Below are 21,040 nucleotides of genomic sequence, written 5' to 3'. Positions count from 1 at the left end.
GTCCTTGCCCGTGGCAGGGAGGTTGGAACTAGGTGATGTTAAGGTCCTTTCCAACACTAACCATTCTATGATTCTGTGATTCCAGGTACACAACTGCAGCAGTAAAGACAACCTCATTGGAAGTACCACACTGACACAGAAACTGTAAGCACTGAAAACAACGAATATGGTCTTCTCATCCTAAAGACTAAGTGAATGTAGTAACAGAACTCTTACTGGTTATTAAGAAACTCTGCTTTTTTCTTTCTTTTCTGGTCACAGCAGAAACATCTTGAAAAACTATCTGGGAAAATCCAGCATTTGAAGGAGCAGAGTAAATGTGAGGTTCCTGATGATGTAAGCATTATTCATCTGAAAACCATGTGGATTCCTTGTAAGCAGCTACTATGTTTAGCTGGAGAGATCACTGAAAAGAGGAAGTGGCTGGAGTGGAATATAGAAAACTGCTGTTTTCACTTCAGTAATGTACTTTTCTGTTTCCCCTAATTGTATCTCTATCAATCTGTATCATTGCCACAGTCAGTATTTGGTGGCGTCATCAGTTTCAGCTTCAGGAGTTCATAATACTTATCAGAGTTCACGTCTCACATAGACACCACATGCACAAAAATTACCTGCTCTGATACAAAACTCACCTTAAAATTTAAGTCTCCTTCCTAAGTATTAAAGCCAGCTTTAGAATTTCAGTTACTGGGTGTCCTGGGTTCAGCAGTAGTAGTCATTTTTCTCCTTCTTAGTAGCTGGTGCAGTGCTGTGTTTTCGATTTTAGCCTGAGAACAACACTGATAACACACCAGTTCTAAAATACAACCACTGTTTTATAATCCCATCTAGAAAAAGTCTGCAGCAACTGTAACATTGTTTAACAAACTTTCAAATCCAAAAAAGTACGTTTATACTAAGTAATTGTACTTCAGACTGAAAAGCTGCTGTGCTTACATTGGTCACAACAGTCTGTCAGCATTAAAGAGCATTCTCAAATCACCTGAAATAATGCCAAACTAACAGAGTCTGCAATACAGAAAACACTTGAACAATTTGAGAAATAATAAAAAATAACTGACAAAAAAAATCCTTTTTTTCCTTGCCTTTAACTCTCTGCCCCACTGAGATGAACACTATTTAACTTTCAACATGCAATTAAAGCGATGTCAAAATTCTTTTCAGTGTTTCTGCAGCATCTGCTTCACTGATTGGTGTCAGTTGAGGTAAAATTTTAGTCTTTATTTTGTAGGATCTTGCAGAGACTAGCAGATGCTTGGCTATTGTTTCAAGCAAGTGGAATCCAAGCAGTAAAGACAAGAATCTCACAAACAAATGTTTGTTAGAATAATCATGTAATGTGAGTATTCAATGCACTTCCTCATTCTGCATTTCTAAGATGTTGTGAACTATAAGGAGTACAAGAACTTTGTGATATAATCTTCCTCTTTTGCTTTTACATAGGTAATGTAATCTGTTAGAGCTATGGAGTGAAAAAAAACAGGATACATTTGAATAAGATGATTCTATAATGAAATGCAATTAGATCAGTTGAAACACATATGGAAACAGGCCCCTCAAATTTATGAAGACTCCTATTTATTCAAGTACCTTCAGTTTCAAAGCTTAAAAGAGAGTATTTTCGATAGTGGGATTCAGTTTGTCACCACTATTTTGTGGTTACATAACAAAATAAAAATCAAACTTTTGGAAAAAGCTGTCACAACTCTCAGCACTTTTCAGCAGCTTTGGCTGAGACAATGGAACAGGCCAACATGCTGGCTTCATCTGTAACTCAGTGAACCCCCCCCCCCCCCCCCCGGAGTGCTGCTGATGCAGCTTAGTCCTGACCTCTCATATCCCCACACCCCACTGACCAGCTACTGAACATCCCCTGAGCAAACCAGTCAGTTATGAAAAAGTGGGCCAGGCTCTGGCTTGGCTTTGTTCCTTGGAAAAATGTTGTCTTGAGTGGACCAAGCTCATTTCACTTGTCCTGAACTGCTTCCAAAGCATGGTCTCCAGAAGTAGAAGGTAATGAATTAATATACTCATTCCAAGACTTGACTTATTCCTTTCTTTCTTTTGCTTCTCTTAAGAGCTATTTATGCTCATTTATCTGAGGAATTCTGGTTTATAAAATGCTTGGTAGCCAAACAGAACAAAAAAAGAATTGAGATGGGTCTCTCAAAATCTTTCTATCTTAGAATTTCAAAGGAAATAAAGCCTAACAAAAAGTATCTTGAATTTATTTTCTCCTTTTCTCCTTATTTCCAAAAACAGATACCTTGAATTTATTCCCTTCTTCCTAGGATATGGAGTATCAATAAAGAAAAGGTTAAATGTCTGTCATACTGTCTCAATGCAAGTCTAAAGAAAATGCAAAGAAAACTCAAACCTGACCTTGATGCAAATGTTCTGACATCCATAGGAGTTTTCTGATTGACAAGACCTAGATTTTGATTAGATACCTACAGAAGGCAGATATCTGATGCTATGAATACATACTGCTGCAGCTGGGCTTTCATTATTTATGCCCCGGTGGACATGTAGTCAGCATACTGCCAAATGTTATCATGATTCAGGGTAGTCATACCAGATGGTGATGAACTTTGTTACTGGTCGGGCTGCCCTATACATTGTAATAAAGTCCTTCTTTGATATCCTTCAGGTACTGATGTTGAAGCCTTTCCCCTCCAAAGGTTTTCTCCAACCATTGAATCACTCGACACAAAATTCTTGTAAAATTACAGATGTATAGATACATAAAATCCTTTCCCTAGCTTCTTCACATTATTCTGCAGAGTTATTCAAGGCTTCTTAATGGGAACTGCTGCTGAATTGTGTGGTAACAAGGTTTGCTTTCATAATCAATTATAAATTCCACTGAAAAAAGCAATCCAATTATTCCCCAGCTCCCAACCATGCCAAGCACAAGAGCTTCTGAGGCCACATATTCAGCCAGATAAAGGAACTGATTCAGGCTAAAACTGACCTACCAAAGAAAATACTTAGCCCTTATTTGGGTGACCACATGGCCGTGCACGAATGGAAATGGCAGGGGAGAACCTTCCTTCAAAAACAAGGATTTACATTGGCATCATCATTAAAATTCACCTATGGATTATTTTCCATTTTCACTTCCTACAATACAGCCACCATTTTCATATAGATTGCACTGCTTGTTCCTAACTACCCAGCTTTATAACCCCACACTTGTCTGTACTAGCTAAAATGAATAGGTGGTTTTGTTTGCATGGGCTGAGGTCACAGAGCAGCCCAAACTCCTCTTCATGGGTACCCTGACCAGGTCATGACCCTAACAATTTTTATGTCATCCTTAGATACTAGCAGTGATTTTATATTTATCATTCACATGTGAAAATGCAGGGAGTCAGGCCTCATACCTCTCCCATACAAACATGGTTAAAACCTAAATGATGATTCCCCAAATAACAACTACTTTTTGAAATCTGCCAGTTAAGTAGCACTTAATTCATTTAAGATGGGCTTTGCTGATATTATAGAATTATTTTTTTATCAGAATAAACATGTCACACAGTAGTAAGTCAAATGCTGTACAAAAGCCTAAGAATATAACATCTACAGACAAAATAAACCCACCATTTTGCCACCATAATTTTACAAACTGGTCGTACAAAGCTGCTAAATTCTGTTCTATTTTTTAGCATTCCATGCCTAAGTTTTCAACCTTGAGCACTAAGTAAAAAAAATGGAAATTAAATAATTTACCAGTTTCAGATTCTAACCAGTAAATTGCTGTGAATTTGTAACTGCACTATCATTTTCATTGTACTACATTGGCCATTTAGGTGAATGATAACCCAGGAGACAGCACCATGCAGGGCTAGCAAACAAGTAAATCATTTAGATTGCACACGGCTTTCAACTGAAAAAGGGGCAGTAAATCTGGCCTGCCATTGCCTTCTCTTTTGTTGAATTTTCTGGATGGTGCAGTCTTCGCATTGAAACAAATAAAAAAAAATCTATAGATTTAATTTATTGTCTGGGTTTTGCACGTAATGACTAAGGGTGACCAGTACAATTCAATGCGCCGGAAGAATAGGTTTAGTCATTTAAGATCGTTCCAGATAGAACATACAGCTGGTTTTAAGCAGATGAAGAGGAAATTCTGGTTACAGCATGGCACCATCTAATGGCTTTGGCTTTAACTGCAAGAACTCTAAATAGCATTAAGCGGTGGCAGTACAAACTGCCCTCACAGAATTCTTTTGCTCACCTGCCTCATTACATACCATAGCAGACAGAAGAGAGGAAACCAAGTAAGTTCCAAATATAAACCTGGACTGGTAACTTACACGGCAGTAGCAGCTGCAACCTACTTTCAAACCATGGCTTAATGTTGTAGTGCCAAGGTAAATACTTCAACATAAACAACTTTTAGGTATACAAACAGTGCAGTGTTGTCAACACACGAGTAACAGAATACTGTATTTTCAGAGCTGAGAACCTACTTTGGGATGATTTTTGCCAAGAAAAAGTATGCCTTGATTTTCTGTTACTCTGGATGGTAAACGTTACATTTCTTTGAAACTTATGCTAAATCAGACAACTTTGTACAGTTCATTGGCAACTTCTGTTTTGATTTTATTACCAAGTTAGAGGTAGGGAAGAGATGATCAAGACTCTTGGATTGCATTCCCACCTGTTGGTGATTTACTGTACCATGCTATGCAGATCACTAGTTTGCCTGCACAAAAATTGTTTTATTACAAGTATGTAAATGCTAATACGAAAATTCCTTGTGAGGATGCCAAAGATTTATTAATCTTTAAAGTATATTAAGAATTGGTGCATTTTCATGAGAAGAATTACTGTTGTAGAAATTTCTTAGTAAGAGATACAATGGCCAACATTCATGCACAGAATAGCCACAAACATAGACATATTAATTTGAATATTAAGTGTAGTTTAAGAACACAATTGCCATTTAGATGTTAACAAAACCCAAGTTGTATGTAAGACACTTAAAAGTCAGAGGCTCCATGATTTTACCATTCCATCAATTCCTTCCAACACTATTACAATGCAAGTTTTAAGCTAACAAAAAGGAGGTTGAACACAGGAATAGGTTGCCCTGAGGCTGCATAGTTGAAAACCCAACTAGACACTGTGCTAGACATCCTGCTGTAGCTACCCTCAGGCTGGACTGTGTACTCCAGGGGTGCTGGCCCACCTCAGCCATGCTGCAGTTCTGTGGTTCCCTCAAATGTTTGCTGCTCCTTTTGAAACAAACCCCAAAATCTTAACACAGAATTACATTGTGTTTATCTCCAAATCTTGTGTTTATCCTTCAAATCTCCCAAGATTTAGGAAAGTTCCCTCTCTTGTAAATATTTAGGATAATATCTGAGGCTAGCCAGGGAGCGAGCTACTGGGAAGACTTAATACTAAATCTGGAACTAACTCAATGGCTCGAGAGACAAAGTAAACATAATGAAAATGCTTCAAGTCACTACAGTGGAATTTGATCACAGCTGGTATAATCCATACTACACAGATATTTTCACCTGCAGAAGCTGCCAAATGAATAAACAGAAAAAAATTAAAGGCAGGTCTATAAAGTAATTCAACCGTAATCACACAATGAAAATACATTTTTACAAAAGTTTCAAAAATCAGAGAACATTTTTGAAAAGAATGAAGTACAATATCAAGTGTTAGGAAATGGATCTGATTATTGCACATACTCCAAACCTTCTCTTTTTTATCGTTTAGAAATATATTCAGGAGACCTCCTTGCTACGTTTTCCACCATACAGACTCACACATGTTCCACTCATGTACAAATATTCAGTTATTTTTATGAGAAGTGCTGGCTTGAAGCATATTCATATCACTAATACAAAAGTGTCTGCTGACTCAGCTATAATTTGGTTGTCCTTTTATGATTACAGCATGAATCTGTTCAGAAGAGCAGCTGATTCTGAATCATGTTCTAAGCAGCAGATGTGCATGAATACATAAGCTTTGGCAAAGCCTAAAGCACCATGATAATGCATTTCTATTAGATCCCTCTTGTAAAGCTGGATTCTGAAGATGGTTTTGAGGCCTGTTTTTCAGGGATGCAGCAATGCATTTGTTCAACTCACAGAAAACTGAGATGTGAACAGGGAGCCACGGTTGCTCCTTTATAACACTCTGAACAGTTGTGATCACAGTCACTTGGACAGCAGTGTAGTAAATACCACAACCTGCACAGAAAATGATCTAGCAAAAGAGAGAGCCTGAAATACAGTTACTGACTATAAAAGTAGATACATTATTTGAACATAAAATAGAAAAAAGAAATTTAGTGTACTAAATAGTACTAAAATACCTCTATGAAAAATGCCCAAACAAAATAATTAAATGCTCCATCACAGAATCATATATTATAACTTTGCATTTATATACTACATTTAGTAGTACCAACTACCTCTTCTTGTAATTGGAAGACAAAACCCTCTAGCAAAATTTAAGTCTACAGGTAGATGTAGTTCTTGTTTACAAGGATAGTTGTAAAAAGCCAGAAACAGAAACAACAGCCTGAGGCATTGACAAGTTCTTTCCAGCTGAAAAGCCCCGTGCACTTGAGGTAAATTGGCAATTCAGACCGCAGAACATCACAAAGAATAAACAGCAGCAGTTTAAGGACCACACTGAAACAAAGGAATATAAGACTAGGAGTACACCATAGTAAGATTTTTGGAGAAATTAATTATGTTATTCAACTGTGTAAAGAAACCCAGTCTTTTTTTTCCCCTCTGTGAAAATAACAGCATTGTGGCCACTTACTGCAGCCTGCTTTTTCAGCTTAAGTCTGCAAAGAACACCACAGTGCTGCAGGTCATGCACAGCTTCCTGGTGGAATACTGTAGGTGGTTCAACACTTCAGCAGGACAGACCTGTTACAGGTCACAGCTCAGGCACGCTAATAAAACTGTGTGAAAAAGTGTATTGTGCTTGTCACTGAGAAGCTGCCTTTTAGTTCTTCTGAGAATAGGAACATTAATATCCACAAGAAAAAAAGAGGTGTAGCTCCCTTTTTTAGCAATCTCTTCGTAAAATGTTCTGTACATGCTCATGGATTCTTTTCAATTCAAGTTTGCAAGAGAAAAACTGTCTCAACTTCTTCTCTTCTCTTCTGTCTGATATCAGTATGTTTAGCCTTTACATACCTTCCCCTTCCCAAATCCCAGGTACATAACACGGTAAAAAAAATGGTGCTATTTAACAACCTGATAGGTGTTTGCTAAAGAAAAGGAAACTGAGCAACTGAAGGTGTTATTACTACACGGTTACATTGATAGGTGGATAGACTCCACAACTCATTAAAGTTGTAAAGTAGGCATGCTTTTTATTCAGTGCTGAGACACACGGGGATAATTCCTCAAAGTCATGCGTACCTCAGTGTTGTTTCCCTTTATTCTCTAAAGTTATATATATTCATAAGGTTGCACGATACGCCTATACATATTCATGTCCTATCCCTGCTTCGTATTATAATGAGTCAGAAGGTCCTTTGCGCCTGCGCAGTACCCCCTCTGGTCATGGGCAGGGGTCTTCAAGATGAAGTAAATGAGTTTTCCTCCTGTGGGTAGGGGTCTTCAAGATGAAGTAAATGAGTTTTCCTCCTGTGGGTAGGGGTCTTCAAGATGAAGTAAAGGAGTCTTCCTCTTCTTGAACTTTTCACCTTTTAGTCTTCAGGTATGGCCTTAGGGTTTGGTCGGTGTCCCAGCCATAAACCATCTGCTTCTCCCCCTTCAGGCATCTGCTTTTCCTTATCAATAGCTGCTTATCAGTATAATCTGTCTGCTTTTCCTTGTCAATAGAACCAGGTAACCAGGTGTCTGCTTTTCCTTATCAATGGTTAGTGCCTTTGTTCTGCTTAGTAGGCATGATAGATACAGGCAATGCTTTTGCTTAAGCAAGTGTATTCCTCTAACCCCCTGTATACCATATCCCCCCCCCCCCCCCCCCCCCCCCCCCCCCCCCCCCCGGTACACTGGTTAACCCTGTATCAACATTATAGAGATATCCTGAAGCTACAAAAAGGTGTTATGGTAGAAATAGGGAATAAAACCTGTGAGACTAGCAACAGAGCCTCTGCATTCTTCCAGATCTGAATTTCTTTCTCTGTACTACATATTACTGATCATTGCCAGCTTTTATTTCTGTCATCGGGTATGGCTGAAAAAGAGCAGGATGGAATGCAGATTGCAAATACAGGGCACAATAGAGGAACAGCATAGAAACAGTAGTGGGTGAAAGGCTGCAGTCACAAAAGAATTTCAGCTATCTTCATTCATCTTAAAGAAAAATGATAGTAAACCACCTACCAGCCCCTAACAAAAATGCTTGAGTAGTAATTCTTTGTATTAGAAGGAAGGACACAGTTCTACTAAAGTCACGCAAGAAAAGCAAGGCTAATGATAAACATGTTTTCAGAATGTTTAGGATTATTATACACAGTAATAAGAGTAAGTGAATAAATGTTTATTTTTTGAATGAGAGGATATAATAGCATTTGGCAATGGGTAGCATGCCACAGAATATATATGGACTCAGTCAGAGATCAATATGATCAGACAAAAAGCCCTTTATTACAAAGCCTTAACCCCTTAAATACTATTTCTTACATGCACTTCCAGTGATTTGGCATATTATGATTGGATGCATGTCTTGAAGACCCTTTGCAACCAGCATATAATTGGTTAAGCACAGGTGTGGGAACTTGACCTCGAAAGCTTGCCAACAGTACACAGTTCTCATTAACTCGGTGAAATCCAGCTGCTTCTTATCTTGCTTGTTTAGGCTTCCTTGGGCCTCTCATGGCCTTGCTGTATCTTTCAGGATTTTCAGAGCTTATGTACCAATTATCCATTCTCCTGTGAGAACACTGTCTCCACATCTCCCCCTTTTTGTTTTATATATGGTTTGGATGACTCTACTTGAGCAGGGGATTTGGCCTAGATCATATCTCCAATATATGCCGACTACAGGCTGCTGGGCCTGCCCCTTTTTTCCGCTGTATGGCTCTCTGACAACAGGGGAGGCCATCCTTCACATCAAGGTCTGGCATGGCATGTGACCCCACCGCTCCACACCTGCTGGGTTGCAGCCAACAGCGGAGCTAAAGGTTTTTCTTGGTGGCAAACACAGAGGCCAACCCAGCCTTGCCCTTGACTGTGATAGCAGGCATTTTGTCAGCCTCAGTCCTTGCACCTTGTTGTCAATGCAGAGTTTCACCTGCTTCATCCAGTAACAAGTCGCTACTACAGCAAGGCACACACAAATTTATATTAGCAGAGTAACTATTACAGGGTGCAGCAGCATGTTGAAGATGCTGATGGCAGCGAGGGACTAGCCAAAGAAATTTCTTCCCAGTGGAATTCTCCCACCCTCTTAATTTGTTCCATCACCTGCTTTGTAACACTACCATTGTATTAAAATCTTTCTAGCTTTTGCCTTAGCATTTTCTAGCAGCTACTGTAGTCAGGTGTACACAAATATACCCCTTCCCCCAGGTTATCAGTTCTTGAGAAGTAGACAAGTTAAACTGCATATCTGCAGCATCATTGCTCTTCCCCCCCCCCCCCCCCCTTTTTTATAAATACCTGCCGGCAGCTGCACTTTTACATTAACCCTTTCATGCCCGAAATGTTAAACAGCTACCCATTAAAAACTTTTACATGAACCCAACAATACACAAAACACCGATTGCCCTCAACACACACACACACACACACACACACGTGTGGGATCCCACAAGCACACTCCACCCAAGTACAATATTTGAAACGCAAGAAGACAATTATTACTCCCACTACACGGTCCCACATACAGAACGTGTCATAAGGACCCTGTGGAGACTAACAGAGAAACAGCTCCGAGAAGCATCATTGCAGTGCGAGGTGGCAGGCTCAACCTTAGCAGGCGTCCCCGCAGAGGCTCTGCCTCCCCCACAGTGCATGAGGCTTGGGCTTTTATACTGACCAAAATGCACACTCATTCCGACGCAGGTGGCCAGCCTATGGGAGAAGTGGCCAGCAATATCGACAAAGGTCTCCAAAGGTTGATAGAAACCTGGACATACTTATTTTTACCAACTTCTAGTTCATGAGTATCACAGAGAGACTGTATTAAATGAGTCACAGTATGCCCAATACCCCTGATAAGAGCATATGAAAGACCTTCCCACCACTGAAAACGCACACAATACGCCTGTATCCCGTGTTTGTCTCGCTGTAGGTTCGGGGGGGTGGGTGGGGGGTGGTGGATGGGTTTTTTGGTTTTTGTGTGTGTGTTTTTGTTCTTTTTTACTTTAACGTAAAAAATATTGCTCTCTTCACTTTAAGAAGGACTGAAAACATCCATAAAATGGAAGTCCTAAGCTGAAATTTCAATTAATTCAACCACTGACAAGGGGGGTTGTCCTGGGGTAGTGCTGACTCTTTCCAGGGTTTCACCCATCCAGCTGGCACCCACCGCAGACCGGAATCTATAATTACACATATATCACCTCGACCAGTTAGTTTTACTTTCACAGAACCTTTCCAAATGCCGGTTTCCAAATCCTTGTACTGGACCAGAATACCCGGAGTTTTAGTCATATAACCTGAACCTAATGCCTGACCATGTATTATTGCAGGGGGGGTCATTAAAGTCTCCTGTCAACTGCACAAAATTCGTAACATATACAGCTTTCTGTATCCTTGCTACCGGTGTACGTCCTTCTTCCCCCGTTTTTTGTTTTTCCAACAACTGTTTCAAAGTTTGATGTGTTCGTTCAGTAATAGCTTGTCCTGTAAGAGAATAGTTTCAATAGTAACATGGACATATTTCAATTTCCCAAAAGCGGGTACATGAGTCACATCCATTTGCCAAAGCTGGAGGCCTCGAGGGTTGACTCCAAGGCCTATACCTACTGCTTGGCCTTGACAATCAGGACAAGATTAATGATTTTTGTCATGATGTGATCTAAGGCGTCATCCTGAGCTTTTGATAGAACTCTTTTTTTTCTGCCTTTGACTCACCCTTTAAAAGGGGCATGAGATCGGTCAGATCATCATTTGAGATTTGAGCTATTTTTGAATTTTCAGGGATGTTGACCGGAGGAGCATGGGTTTGCACCATGGTCCCAATATTTCCAGTATAGTCAGCATCAATTACACCGGGTAATACAAAGATTCCTTTCCTTGATGTTGATGATCGTCCCAGTAGCAAAGCACATAACCCATGACCAAGAGGCCCATTTAATTTAGATGGAATACAATGAACAGAAGTATCAGTTATGGTAAAATCTATTGCTGTTGCCACGTCCACTCCGGCACTCCCTGCTGTGGCAGAGGGGATGCAGTCCAGACACCCTGATTTTGTGTCGTCGCGCGGGGTGGCATCGCACTCATATCCAAGTTTCCCAACGGGGCTCTTTTTTAAACTTTGAACGACATTCAATGGTCTTGTGGCCAAATTTGTCACATTTAATACATTTGTCTGCAAAATCAGTAACACCACACTGAGGGCGGTGGGTTGCTGAACTGATTTTCTTTACAGTACACTGCTTTTTAAAATGCCCCATCCATCCACAATTATAACATCTCATACCTTTAGTACCCCCATGATCACCCTGACCTTGTTGTAGAAGGGGTTTAACAGCAGTGGCGAAGGCAGTAGCCATGTATCCAGACTTTTCCTCTGCTGTGCCCACTTTAGAACATGCATCCATCATTTCTTGAAGACCAGCAGATTTTGGCAAAACCTGCAAAATACGCTTACAAGCTGGGTTAGCATTTTCCATAGCCAGAGACATAAGCATCGATTCTTTAGCATTAGATGCCAGATCAATATTCTTTTCGATAGCCTCTGTCAATCTGTCAATAAATTGCATATAGGGCTCAGCAGGTCCCTGCCTTACTGATGTATATGGAGGATTAGGCTTTCCTGCTTCCGGCACAGCTTTCAGAGCAGCTAAAGCCAATTGGTGTGCTTGCTGTAAAACTTCAATTTTCATATGAGCTTGTACTCCATCAGGGTGAAATTGTCCCTTTCCCAATAACATTTCAGATGAAACACCGTGCAAAGGGTGATGAGGATTACACTCTGAATTCTCATCTGCAGCCCTTGCAGCAAGCTCCTCAAACCCACTTTTAAAATGTAGGAGCTGTGAAGGAGTTAATAAAATTGCAGCCACTCTGAGACAATCATTTGGAGTTAGAACATTACTAGAAAAGAAAGCAGATAACATTTGCTGTGTATATGAGGAAGACAACCCATACTGAGTAATTGCTCCCTTAATTTCTTTCATAGCTTTCCAGTCCATAGGAGTCCAGACAGACTGTCCCTGAGAATTTATAATAACAGGGAATGCAGCAGGAACATCTATTGGTAAAATAGTACCGTCTTTGCATAATTGCATCCTGAATGCAGCCTCGCCATCTCATGGCACTCGGATTAGCTCTATTAGATGTAGGAGTCGGTGGTAACGGCACATCACACGGACTGATCTTATCTGGTTTTTCCGGTTTTTCTGGGGCTTGCTGCCTCTCCTTCCCCAATCTGTCCACACGGTCCCACAAGTCCTGCAATTGTTTATCTAAGGATTTTGTCCATTGTCCCCAGTTCCACTCATTTTGCGGCTCCGGTGGGAGCGATGCAAGCGGTGATATATGTGGCACAGGTGGGTATTTATTTGCAGTTACACTCTCCTCCTCAGGAGTCTCCCACCCCGGCAAAAAATCTTGGGGATTAAGTTTAGGGGCAGTAGCAGCACAAAAAGGGTTAACATCAGTTTGTTTCGGTTGCTCAGTAGCCGCTACTGGCTCCCGAGTATCAGCTGGAGCTACCGCCGGTAAAGGCATTGTCGACACAGGATAGGGGAAAGGCGCAGGGTCCTCAAACTTTCGTACTGTACTGCGCGCCGGTTTTTGGCCAGAATGTTTTATGCCTGAAACAGACGACACTACCATGGCTGTAGCACCGGGTGCTGAAGTAATGTAGGTGCCGAGCCCTGCTGTTGTGAAGGCGAGTCAGAGCTGTAAAAGCGGATTTTGCCGCCTGTTTCTCAGCCTTCATTGGGGCTAGAGTCCCTTTTAGTAGTAACCAGGGGGCAGCAAGAGACTTCGCCTCTTTAAACCCACAAGTAACTTGATCCCACAGGCGTGCCCCAATTTTTTTCCAAGTCCCGAGATCAAAAGCTTCATTAACCCCCTGGATCAGCTCTTTTTCTTTACTCCAGAGCAACAATCTTTTTAACAGATTATCGACATATTCGATCCCTCTCACTGAGGGGATATGCTGGAAGAGTTTAAGGATGACCTTTTTTTTTTTTCCCATCCTAACCCTCTTCCAACCCCCGTCGGCTGTTACCTCATTTGCACTGCGCAGTGTCTTCCGAGGCGACTACCTCCCGATCCTGGTCCTGCTGGATCGAACCCAGCTGACGTCCCTGCGGCTCCGCGTTTTCCACTTTCTTCGGTGCCACGCGCTTTAATTCTTTCAGCTTCAATATGAAAAATATGGGGGGTCCCTGTTCGGGCGCCAATTGCTGCAGAATATATATGGACTCAGTCAGAGATCAATATGCTCAGACAAAAAGCCCGTTATTACAAAGCCTTAACCCCTTAAATACTATTTCTTACATGCACTTCCAGTGATTTGGCATATTATGATTGGATGCATGTCTTGAAGACCCTTTGCAACCAGCATATAATTGGTTAAGCACAGGTGTGGGAACTTGACCTCGAAAGCTTGCCAACAGTACACAGTTCTCATTAACTCGGTGAAATCCAGCTGCTTCTTATCTCGCTTGTTTAGGCTTCCTCGGGCCTCTCATGGCCTTGCTGTATCTTTCAGGATTTTCAGAGTTTATGTACCAATTATCCATTCTCCTGTGAGAACACTGTCTTCACAGTAGCATTAAAACACGGGAAAAAGAATCAGCATCTTTGTACTGTAATTCAGATCCCAAGTCAGTGACATACAGACTGCCTCCTGTTCAGTGGAAATCCTTGTAGAGATGTATCCCTTATGCCAACTTTGAAATGTGCCTTTAATGAAATTCTTCCTTTTCCTTTAATTAATCCATCAAGCTTGATAGCAAAGAATAGACCCTTCAACAAATAGCACACTTTCCTTTCTGCAAAAATTAGGCTCATCTTACTGGACAATCTTCATCCAGGGGTTGAATAAACTGGTTTTGTAAATATTACCCACTCCACTCTTTCAATTATAATGTCTGCTCTTCCCAGTTCTTTAAAAAAATGTCACATCCTTTTGAAGTGTTAAGTAGACAGAAAAATGCAAATTGCTGTTCTCATTGAAAGGAAATCACAGTTTAGAGGTGTATTTGAAGTACACAATTTGAGTTCTTTGACTTGCAAACCAGCTTTTTGATACCTGATTCAGCTTGCCCAGTGTCCCAGTTCACCAGTCATGAGAATGACCAAAACAGTTTGTTCTTCACAAGCCTAGCAATACCCACACAACCGAAGACACAGCCTTTGTTTCCAACAAGCATACTGTGAGACTTAATGGGTGGGAAATATTGTTATTGCTTAGTTTAAAGCCAGTAGCTAAGTGAAAAACTGTTTTGTTTTATTTAACAACAACAACAATCTCTGTGGGCAGACACATAAGCAGAAAAACTGCTTCTCTAAGGAGCTAGCTTCACTTTGGTAGCATAAAAACCATCATACCTTTTAATTAAGCCTGGTTAGCACTCCTCACTCAGGAAAACCGATTTTTTTCATGAAGCTCCTTGAAACTATTGACTTTCCAGATTTAGTTTCCTCTGGTGCCACTGAGCCATGCTCTGGAATAAGGCAGAGATGTGAAAACACTTTGTTCTTCCTCTTGTCACAGATTTAAGACAGTTGTTTTGGCAAGTCAGAAGAGGGGATTCTCTATGCATCACTGAAGTGTGTGACACTCATCTAACCATCAATACAGTGGCATCCTCGTGAGGTTCTAGGAGCTATGAGGGCTGCATGTATCTGTGTAGAGAGAGAAGACCTTGTTCAAAGGACACAGGTTTGCTACTACCCAGCTCTATTTCTTTCAGCCCTCCTAAAACCATGTACTCCTAGCTTGACAGCTTACCTTGAAACCAATATATCTCCTCCAGATCCATACAGCCTCCTGGATTTATCAGATGCTTATAAGCATGAAAGCCTGAGGAGATGGGTCAACAACCAGGCATTAGAAAATGGTAGCAACCTGAGACATGAAAAGACAACCTACCACCAGCTGTTCCTGCTTGACCATACTATACTCAAGAGTAATGAGTGCAGCAGTAGCAGCAACACTTCAAACTAGGCTCTGAAAAACTCTTTGTACAGCAGATTGCTTTAAAGGTCCTGCTGTACAGTTAGTGGCTTGTGTAGCACAATTCAGAAACTCTACAATATTGTACTGCTGGCATGTAAACCCTCTGCTGCTGACTGCCCCAAGTAACTACAGTGACACACAACCCTTCTCAGAAACAAACTTCAGTCAGAATTTGTTACTTGAACCAATTCCTCCCCCCCCCCAGCAGAGTACTTCCACACATTTCCTCCCAGCAAGTTCCTCTAATAAAGCATCTATTTCCCTTTGAATTTTTTGGCTTTTTGTATTTTATAAATACAAATATTATCCTGTGGCTTTAAAATTATTCATTTTATTGCTTAAACAAGGAAAAACACTTTCTTCCTCTTTCATACAAAAAGATGCCTTTCTAATGAATGACTGCACAGAAGTAATAGTCCTCCTAGAAAACACATCACATCTACACAGGGAGAGCAACAGTTTCTCAACAGCCATTATCTGTTGTTTCCCCCTTTCTCTATTTAGCATCACAGTTAACCCCAATACTTATACTGTAATGCTTTCACTAGAGTACTTCTGTGTCACCTTGACTGACTTCCCCTTTTTCTATGTACTCGCTCCCCACAAAGCTCTCCAGAGATCACCTTTTTCTTACTGGTCTCATGACAATGATGCTACAAGTAATTCTATCCCCCTACATTCAATATATTCTCCAGCTTGCATTTGACTATGCCATTTATCTCTCTATTGTACACACTGAACATCTTACATTATAAAGGCAATTCAGTCTAAGTACTTCATATAAGATCCTCTGTATTTTCTCACTGTGATGATTTATCCTGAGACTGATAGACTAAAGATCAGTTCAGACTATGCATGCACTACTAACTGAAAACCTTTTCTCTGAATTTTCCTTTCCAGGAAACAAAGAATGAAAATAAGATTGAGGTTCTGACACTACACTTCAACAAACACGACTGTACCGGTTAGCATCAAATGTAGATGAATGCTTTGGAACTGATGCTGAACTGTAAGTATAAATTATATGCCAGCTTTAAGTTATATGAACTAGTCAAGCATTTTCAGTTATCAGTCTCTTTACAGCAGAACTATCTTTTAGTTCAACTGCTTCAGATAGTCACAGGCCCCCACACCTCCCAAACTCCTACCTTTATATTCCAGCTGAATGGCCTTGAAGAGTAAACAGTCAGATACCAGCACAACCATGCTTTACAGTAAGTCTTCACAGCTCAAGCACTATCTCTTCAGTCTGTCTGCTTTGACTTGGACTAGGCTAATTTAAGTGGAATCAACATAGGTTAATACTACACTGAATATAATAAAGCTCAAAGACTTGGAGAAACTACCAAAGCTCAGCTGCCTATGAATAAAATACAAAATAAGGCACTAAGTGTATTAACTGCTTATCAACTTCAGGTTCTTAAGACTCATTTCTAGTGTCTAATTTTCACACAGTTGATACAGCATTCAAGGAAATGATTAGATGGAATTAAATAGTTTTAGAGCAGTTTTACATTGCAGGAAAAGTATATAAAGTTTTAGCCTGAAGTCTTATTAATGAAAAAAAAATATTTTGGGATAATGGCTGACATATGTATTTGTCATTAAATCAGCTGTTAACTGAAAAAAGGCATTTTATAAGAGGGGAAAAAAAAATCAGTATAAATGCTGGGAAGATCATACTTCTAGACCTTTCTTCAGTAGTGTTCTATGGCATGCAAGACACTGAACAAAACAGAGTTGCTGTAGTTTAGTTTCCACAGTTCTTAGCAGAATCCTAAAGACAGTGTAATAATCTACACACGGGATGGTAATCAATTTTTGTTGAGCAGCCCAAAGCCTCCCCGAAGAGGCAGCTCTGTCATCCTGTATTTTAATCACTCAGGATTGTATGAAGAAGGGTTAATCTTCCATGTCATATATATAAGTAACTTAGATATGTTACAATGGTGTCTGCTTAAGATGATTCCACACTTCTTCACCTCTAAATTTCCCACTAATTCTGCTCTGGCATTATCAGCAAAGCTGAATGGGGCAGATAAAGCAGGGGAGAGAAGCATAAAGAAGGCCATACCATTAACTGAGATATAATGAAAAGTTATTTATGGCACTTTAAACAGTTCTTAAAATTAATGAAAACTTATGCAAAGTTTCTCTCCTGCAGAGTCTTCTCTGAATTATACTTCAGTGTTGTTTTTTTTTTCTGTGATCAGCAGCTCTACTAGACACTACGAAAAGGTTCTGCTCTGCTCGTGCTGGGGTGATTACGTAGATGCCTGACTGACTGTGTATGGATGGCTATATATATATGTAATACTGGAAAGGGGTAGGAGATTATTAATCTATTTTCCACAACCTTTTTGTCTTTCTTCTCCCAGTGGGACAATTTTGCAGTGGCATAATACAAGGTTTGTACACCCCATTAGATGAGTCTGGAAGAAGCTAATGGGCTGTTGGGTACCTAATAAGCTTCTCCCAGAGGCCAACCACAGACTTCAAAGGAGGAACAAAAAAAGGAAGAGCCATGCTTCATTAGTGCTTAGCTAAGAAGAGAAGACTAAGGGGAAGACACAGGGTAACTGTTCCTGTCAGAGTTCCCTGGGAGAGAGGTAGGCCTGGCAAAAGATGCTTGCTTGTTCAGCTGCCAGTGTTCAACTGAAACTTGCCTGAGTCATGGCAGCATGGACATTTTTCATGGATTAGTCATTCACAGAAAAGAACAAAGAACCTGCTATCAGTACAACCCAGAAGCAAACAAAACCAGAACTGTTCTCTATGTTTAGGTCTAATTTTATATACAACAAAAGAAACAGAGGTAGCACATATCTTAAGCAGATGATCACATCTTTCCAGACCTTCCAGTGTCTGAGGGCTGGTGGAGCAGTGGAATGAGCAGGAGGGAACCCAGGCAGAGGTGCAGGGTACTGTACACCAGGGGAACAGGTAAGATCATTGCCCAGCAAGCTCCAAAGAACAGTGACAATTCAGAAGGCTTTTTTATAAATTAACTGTAAGTTGCAAAGGGCTTTTAAACACTAACTTGAAATTTTTGTGCTTTTTATTATAAAAGGCATGAAAAGATTAGGTTTTGTTATGACAGGTATTTTTAGCTGTGGGGTTTTTTTTTTCCTTCGTTGTTCTTTATGTAAGAAATATCATAAACTAAATCTGGCCTCCAGTGACTTCCCTGTGGCAGCTGGACAGTAATTGAGAAAATGATAACATTTTAACACAAATATATGTTCATAATAAGCTTACAAATAGGTAATAAAGGACAAACAAAATCATATTTCACAGAATTGTGAACCACAAAGGCCCCTCATCTGACTCTTCACAGGTTATCACTGTATTATTCAAATCAATAAACTTAAATAGAGAATAATTAAGGAATAATTGAACCAAGATAAGTTTTAATGGATAGAGGAAAATATACTCACATCTGTCTTTAGCAGAGAGAAATGATGAGAAAACACTGTTCCAGAGCAAACTTATAGTAAACAATTTCACTGTCAAACCAGGTATTTTCTGCTTAAATGTTCTACATATACATGTGTATAAATTCATATAAATATAAATATTTTGTCCTTTTTGTTACAATTTTGTTTTTTCTCAATTTCATTTTTCTTTCCAACCATACCTCAGATAAAGGATGGGATAACGAGGTACACTGATATTAACAGAATATACCATTTGAGTACATAGGCCTCCAACATGAATATTTTCTCTTAGAAATCTTTTAATTACTTGCTTGCATTTTGGTGTGTTGGAAACAAAGTAGATGGATTTCTACTAACACCCAGGAGAGTGCAAGGCATCAACAGGTGAGGAAAGGGACATAGAAGCTACAGAGACATTAAAATAGCAGAAACAGAGTTTAAAACCAGCATCTATACAGACTGCTTCACATCCTGTATTATGAAACCTACTTACATCTAGAGGATACCACTTTGCTTTCAAAGACCAAATGAAGTGCACAGATTTATTATATGCTTCAAAAAGAGAGAGATACGGTTTCTGAATAAGGAATCCATGCTGAAATGCACAGCAAAACAAATGTACAATTTGCCTATTTCACATTCTTCATACTGAGTATCACAGAGGTGCACAAGCCCTTCCATGCAAGTTAATTCATAGATGGCAAAATAAATCTCATGTTAATAATCAAAATCTATAAAAGTTCAAGTCCCGAGAACAGAGGCTTTAAAAGCAAGCAGAATTAAGAGTGGCTGTTCACCACAGGCTAAAAAAAAAGTTAAGGATGGATAAACTGTAGTGGCAGTGTCTGTTTATTCTTTATCTTAAGACTAACCAAGTAGGGCATGAGCAAAGTATTATAAAGAAATAAAGAAAGTCATAGACAAGTCTTAAAATGGAAAGATTAACTCTTCTCCCTCCTAATATTTACTATGAGCTTTTGACAGTTAAGGCCCTTCTGTAGGAATACCCAGCACTTAGGTTTTAAACCACAATGGATTAAATCTAATTTAGAAACATCTGGTCTTTGTGTTAAAAAAATCCAGAAGAGAAACAGAAAAGAATCATGATCTATAAAGGCCAAAGGAGAGCCAGCATTTGTGTGTCTGTGTTTCAATTTCCACTGCTGTAAAACTAACAGCACTTATGTGCTGGTTTGGGCTGGGGTAGTATTAATTTTCTCCACAGTAGCTGGCATGGGATGATGGTTTGGATCTGTGCTGAGAACAGTGCTGATAACACACCGATGTGCTGTTACCACTGAGCAGCGCTTACATAGAGTCAAGGCCTTTTCTGCTCCTCACCCGACCCCACAAGCAAGGAGGCTGGGAGTGCACAAGGAGTTGGGAGGGGACACAATGGGACAGCTGACCCCAGTGATATCACAGACCATGTGGCATCGTGCTTGCCATGGGAAGCTGGGAGAAAAGGAGGAAGGGGAGACATTGGCAGTGATGGTATTTGTCTTCCCACACTGTTATGTGCGACAGAGCCCTGCTGTCCTGGGGATGGCTGAACATTTGCCTGACCATGGGAAGTGAAAGAATTCCTTGTTTGGCTTTGCTGCATGCACAGCTTTTGCTGTACCCTTTAAACTATCTCAACCCTGAGACCTTAGATGAAGTCAGGTCGACGGAGCGGTTTGCCTTAGTCGATGAGGAATGGGTTAGAGACCAGTTGAGCAATCTGGACATCCATAAATCCATGGGTCCAGATGGGATGCACCCGCGGGTGCTGAGGGAACTGGCGGAAGTCATTGCTAGACCACTCTCCATCATCTTTACCAAGTCTTGGGAAACGGGAGAGGTGCCTGAGGACTGGAGGAAAGCAAATGTCACTCCAGTCTTCAAAAAGGGCAAGAAGGAGGACCCGGGTTAACTATAGACCCGTCAGCCTCACCTCCATCCCTGGGAAAGTGATGGAACACCTTATCCTTGGTACCATCTTAAGGCATATCAAGGATAAGAAGGTTATGAGGGGCAGTCAACATGGCTTCACCAGGGGGAAATCATGTTTGACCAATCTCTTAGCCTTTTATGAGGAAATAACACGGTGGATGGATGATGGCAGAGCGGTGGATGTGGTCTACCTTGACCTCAGCAAAGCATTTGACACAGTCTCCCACAGCATCCTCGCGGCTAAAATGAGGAAGTGTGGACTGGATGATCAGGTAGTGAGGTGGACTGCGAACTGGCTGAAGGAGAGAAGCCAGAGAGTTGTAGTCTATGGGGCT

The 21,040-nt window shown here is 40.5% G+C and overlaps 1 long non-coding RNA gene across 1 annotated transcript; it reads left to right on the top strand.

Moving 5' to 3' along the window:
• The first annotated feature begins 266 nt into the window (after positions 1–266).
• On the top strand, positions 267–16,391 carry LOC130607772 (uncharacterized). The gene is made up of 3 exons (XR_008974349.1): positions 267–460; positions 1,235–1,342; positions 16,234–16,391. It is a non-coding gene; the product is annotated as an uncharacterized LOC130607772 (long non-coding RNA).
• Positions 16,392–21,040: the final 4,649 nt, after the last annotated feature.

This window comes from Pezoporus wallicus, unplaced genomic scaffold (genome assembly GCF_028554395.1).
Source record: "Pezoporus wallicus isolate ANWC-B61680 ecotype Strahan unplaced genomic scaffold, APGP_CSIRO_Pwel_v1 scaffold_6445, whole genome shotgun sequence".
NCBI lineage: Eukaryota > Metazoa > Chordata > Aves > Psittaciformes > Psittacidae > Pezoporus > Pezoporus wallicus.
This window is presented reverse-complemented; position numbering and strand designations above follow the sequence as displayed.